This window comes from Rattus rattus, chromosome 3, assembly GCF_011064425.1.
Source record: "Rattus rattus isolate New Zealand chromosome 3, Rrattus_CSIRO_v1, whole genome shotgun sequence".
Taxonomy (NCBI): Eukaryota; Metazoa; Chordata; class Mammalia; order Rodentia; family Muridae; genus Rattus; species Rattus rattus.
The window spans coordinates 84,973-91,075 of NC_046156.1; positions in this window are offsets into that span (position 1 = coordinate 84,973).

The following is a 6,103-nucleotide window of genomic DNA, read 5'->3' on the forward strand; positions in this document are numbered from 1 at the left end:
ATAACTACAGATTCAGAGGAAATTCAAAAAATCATCAGATCTTACTATAAAAGCCTATATTCAACAAAACTTGAAAATCTACAGGAAATGGACAATTTCCTAGATAGATACCAGGTACCGAAGTTGAATCAGGAACAGATAAACCAGTTAAACAACCCCATAACTCCTAAGGAAATAGAAGCAGTCATTAAAGGTCTCCCAACCAAAAAGAGCCCAGGTCCAGACGGGTTTAGTGCAGAATTCTATCAGACCTTCATAGAAGACCTCATACCAATATTATCCAAACTATTCCATAAAATTGAAACAGATGGAGCACTACCGAACTCCTTCTATGAAGCCACAATTACTCTTATACCTAAACCACACAAAGACCCAACAAAGAAAGACAACTTCAGAACAATTTCCCTTATGAATATCGACCCAAAAATACTCAACAAAATTCTGGCAAACCGAATCCAAGAGCACATCAAAACAATCATCCACCGTGATCAAGTAGGCTTCATTCCAGGCATGCAGGGATGGTTTAATATACGGAAAACCATCAACATGATCCATTATATAAACAAACTAAAAGAACAAAACCACATGATCATTTCTTTAGATGCTGAGAAAGCATTTGACAAAATTCAACACCCCTTCATGATAAAAATCCTGGAAAGAATAGGAATTCAAGGCCGTGGTACAATAGGAATTCAAGATGGTACAGCATCTACAATAATGGAATATTACTCAGCTATCAAAAACAATGACTTTATGTAATTATTAGGCAAATGATTGGATCTGGAAAAATATCATCCTGAGTGAGGTAACCCAATCACAGAAAAACACACATGGTATGCACTCATTGATAAGTGGCTATTTAGCCCAAATGCTTGAATTACCTAGATGCATAGAACACATGAAACTCAAGATGGATGATCAAAATGTGAATGCTTCATTCCTTCTTTAAAAGGGGAACAAGGGGTTGGGGATTTAGCTCAGTGGTAGAACGCTTGCCTAGGAAGCACAAGGCCCTGGGTTCGATCCCCAGCTCTGAAAAAATGAACCAAAAAAAAGGGGGGGGACAAGATAACCCTTGGTAGGGAATAGAGAGGCAAAGATTAAAACAGACACAGAAGGAACACCCATTCAGAGCCTGCCCCTCATGTGGCCCATACATATACAGCCACCCAATTAGACAAGATGGATGAAGCAAAGAAGTGCAGGTGGACAGGGCCGGATGTAGATCTCTCCTGAGAGACACAGCCAGAATACAGCAAATACAGAGGCGAATGCCAGCAGCAAACCCCTGAACTGAGAATAGGACCCCAGTTGAAGGAATCAGAGAAAGAACTGGAAGAGCCTGAAGGGGCTCGAGACCCTATATGTACAACAATGCCAAGCAACCAGAGCTTCCAGGGACTAAGCCACTACCTAAAGACTATACATGGACTGACCCTGGACTCTGACCTCATAGGTAGCAATGAATATCCTAGTAAGATCACCAGTGGAATGGGAAGCCCTTGGTCCTGCTAAGACTGAACCCCCAGTGAACGTGATTGTTGGGGGAGGGCAGCAATGGGGGCAGTGGGGTGGGGAACACCCATAAAAAAGGGAGGGGAGGGATTAGGGGGATGTTGCCCAGAACCGGGAAAAGGGAATAACATTCAAATGTAAATAAGAAATATAAAGTTAATAAAAAAATAAATAAATAAAATAGCGCCAGTACCAGACATAGGATGCCTCCTTTGAGCCCCACCCTAAATACATCAGATGATTGCCCATTGCTCCTCTTTTGACCAGAATGTCATTGTGATAGCCTATTGCTGAAGACAACACACACTTTGGTCACTGGACATAAAGAAAACAACCCAGCCCTCACATGGAAGATTTCTTCATGTGATTAATATCTTATGGTGCCATAAAATGCTATACAGCTCCTGTATTAGAATGTCATCATCAGACTTACTAAACTGTGAAGCCTCCAGTGTATAATAATGACAAGCCCATCAAGATGTGCCAAGTAGTGCAATAGTGGCATGAACATCACAGGGTAACCAATACCATTATGGTTGAATTTACAGCCTATTGTACAGAAAGGAATTGATGACTGGTACTGTAAATTTGGCCAATAGCTCATGGGTGTGGAGGTCATAAGCCCTAGAGACAACTCATTACTATCATTTTGAAAATTGGACATAGTTAAAACTGCCTTCTAAATAATTGTCTTATACATCTACTAGTGCTTATCCCATTCCTTCTCAGAGAAGAAACTTTTTGCAGTGGACAGAGTTTAAAACAAGCACCATATCTGGAAAAAGTGCAGAGAAAGGGTAACTGTTGAGTTACCTCTCTAAATGAAATATCTTTATCATACCTTTCTCCATAAAACTCATGAAACTTTGTGGAAGAGAAGATCGAACGCCTATAAGAGTTTGAGGATGAGCAAGACTGGCAAAAATAGTGATATATAGATAAAGATATGGATATAGATATGGACATGGATATAGATATAAACATATATAGATAGATATAGTTGGTATAGATATAGATATACATATAGACAGATTGAACCCATGAATTCATACTTGTGATTTCCTGCACAAGTCTTACACAAGATTAAGCAAGACAGCATTTCAGTATGTATGACAGAGGGAGACTTACAGGGCCACATTCTTAAGCTAAGGAACTACTGGTACTTTATGACTGGTAACTAAAGGAGAATCAATTTCTCATATGAACCCCCAGATGGGTTGCTCATGCTCCAGTGAATGGTCCCACACACACAAGCATACGAGAAGTACTAACTGGACCCAGTGGGCTACCAAAAATAAAAGATATGAAGTTGGGTGCAAGATGGATGTAAATTATTCTGGAAGAACAGGAATAAAGAAGGCAGATATGGGTATGATTAAAATATATTATACACATATGTGAAATTCTGAAAGAATAATAATTTTGGGTTTTTTGGGTTTTTTGAGAGAGAGTCTCTCTATGTAGTCCTAGCTGTCCTGGAACTCACTATGTACAATAGGCTGGCCTCAAACTCACAGAGATTCACCTGCCTCTGCCTCTTAAGGGCTGGGATTAAAGGTATGAGTCACCATGCCTAGCTTTGAAATAATAATTTCTTTAGTTAAGACTTTGTTTTAAAGACCATAAAAGAGTTGGAGATTAATTTAAGACAATTGACCTCCTTAGCTAAAGCAATGTGGCAAGTTAAACTGAGGGAGAAACACTGTCACTTTTTTAAAAACGTCAAAAATATGCCACTATATATTGCAAACAAAACACTAGTGTCCTGACTGTCCTGACTACTTTAACATCAACTTGATACAACTGAAGTTCTAAAAGAGGAAGGAGTCTCATTTGAGAAAATGCCTTCAAAAGATCCAGCTGTAGGACATTTTATTAATTAGTGATTGATGAGGGAGAGCCCAGCCCATTGTGGGTGGTGCTATCTCTGGGCTGGTGGTCCTGGGTTCTATAATAAAGTAAGCTGAGAAAACCATGGGGAGCAAGCCAGTAAGCAGCATCCCTCTGTGGTCTCTGCATCAACCACTGCTTGAGTTCCTGTCATGAATTTTTTTTCAATACTGAACAGTGCTGTGGAAGTGTAAGCAGAATAAGCCTTTCCTCCCCAAGTTGGTTTTTGTCCTGACATTTCATCATAACAATAATAACCCTTAACTACAACAATGATCTTTTCAGGCTGCTAGCCAAATGTGCGCCAGAGAGTAGTGCCACACAAGTTCCATCACTATAGTGTCTATCATTTTCTATGAATTTCCCAAATATTCATCTCCTCAAATACAGATACTCAAAGGATACCAGCTCTTCTAACCCCAATAAATACCTGATAGAATCTAACAACGACCTAAAGGTCTTAATCATTTTTATTTATTTTTTGTATGAGTACACTATCGCTGTCTTCAGACACACCAGAAGATGGTAACATATCCTATTACAGATGGTTATTAGCCACCATGTGGTTGCCGGGAATTGAACTCAGGACCTCTGGAAGAGCAATCAACGGTCTTAACTACTGAGCCATCTCTCCAGTCCCTAAAGGTCTTAATCTTAATAAGTAGTTTTTTTAGACTCACATCAGCAATCATTGTCATTATTAAGTTTCTAAGCCAGGTTAAAATTCTACGCTCCCCTTTAAAATGTCTCCCTCTCAAAAGAAAATCTATCATCCTGATATAACGACTGTCTTATAGAAAGAATATATATCAGTTTTGTTAACTCATTGTTGGTTCTGGGATGTACGATTTGGCCATCAGTATCTCTGAACCTAAGTAACAGTGAGTTTGGGGGTCATAGAGTTTTAAAGATTTATTATTTTACTTAATTGTATGAGTGTTTTGAGCTGCATATACATATGCCTATGGCATGCATCACCTAAAATCTCAAGCTGAAAATATGAAAGAAGAAGTTTCTCTTTTTTTGTTACTTTCATTCTGTTTTTGTTAGTATGGTACAGTTTACATGTTTTAGACATGAAATAGGAAACGAGACATAAAATGAGAAATCCTCTGTTAATGTCACCAATGACCTCCATGAAGACAGTCTTAGGAGCAACATGGCTGATCCTGCACTATTCTGAACATGTGACTGTCCCAAGGTTGGAAAGAAAAATAATACTTTGTCACCCACTTACATTTATTGACAATCATCGCTCACTCTTCAAGGCTTACCTGTTCACACATTGTTGACCATTATATCATTTTATTCTTCAGCTATATAAGAAATGTATGATCCTATATAATATTCTTTTTTATTTTTATTAAATTGAGTATTTCTTATATACATTTCAAGTGTTATGCCCTTTTTGGTTTCGCAAACATCCCCTAATCCTCCTCCCTTTTTTATGGGTGTTCGCCTCCCATGCTCCCCTATTGCCGCCCCCCTCCCCCCAACAATCTAGTTCACTGGGGGTTCAGTCTTAGCAGGACCAAGGGCTTCTTCCACTGGTGCTCTTACTGGGATATTCCATTGCTACCTATGAGGTCAGAGTCTAGGGTCAGTCCATGTATAGTCTTTAGGTAGTGGCTTAGTCCCTGGAAGCTCTGGTTGCTTGGCATTGTTGTACATATGGGGTCTCGAGCCCCTTCAAGCTCTTCCAGTTCTTTCTCTGATTCTTCAGTGGGGTCCTATTCTCCAGTTCAGGGGTTTTGCTGTGGCATATCGCCTCTGTATTTGTTGCTGTATTCTGGCTGTGTCTCTCAGGAGGCGATCTACATCCGGCTCCTGTCCACCTGCCTTCTTTGTTTCACCCATCTTGTCTAATTGGGTGGCTGTATATGTATGGGCCACATGTGGGGCAGGCAATGAATGGGTGTTCCTTCTGTGTCTGTTTTAATCTTTGCCTCTCTATTCCCTGCAACTGTATTCTTTGTTCCCCTTTTAAAGGGTGAAGATTCACATTTTGATCATCCGTCTTGAGTTTCATTTGTTCCTAGGCATCTAGGTGTTCAAGCATTTGGATAATAGCTAATTTTCAATGAGTGCATAGTGTGTTTTTCTGTGATTGCTATTCCACCAGGATGATATTTTCCAGTTCCAAATCCATTTGCCAAACGAATTTCATAAAGTCATTGTTTTTGATAGCTTAATGTTCCATTGTGTAAATGTACCACATTTTCTGTATCCGTTCCTCTGTTGAAGGGCATCTGGGTTCTTTCCAGCTTCTGGCTATTATAAATAATGTTGCTATGAACATAGTGGAGCATGTGTCTTTGTTATATGTTGGGGCATCTTTTGGGTATATGCCCAAGAGAGGTATACCTGGATCCTCAGGCAGTTCAATGTCCAATTTTCTGAGTAACCTCCAGACTGATTTCCAGAATGGTTGTACCAGTCTGCAATCCCACCAACAATGGAGGAGTGTTCCTCTTTCTCTGCATCCTTGCCAGCATCTGATGTCACCTGAGTTTTTGATCTTAGCCATTCTCACTGGTGTGAGGTGAAATCTCAGGGTTGTTTTGATTTGCATTTCCCTGATGACTAAAGATGTTGAACATTTCTTTAGGTGTTTCTCAGCCATTCGGCATTCCTCAGCTGTGAATTCTTTGTTTAGCTCTGAACCCCATTTTTTAATAGGGTTATTTGTCTCCCTGCG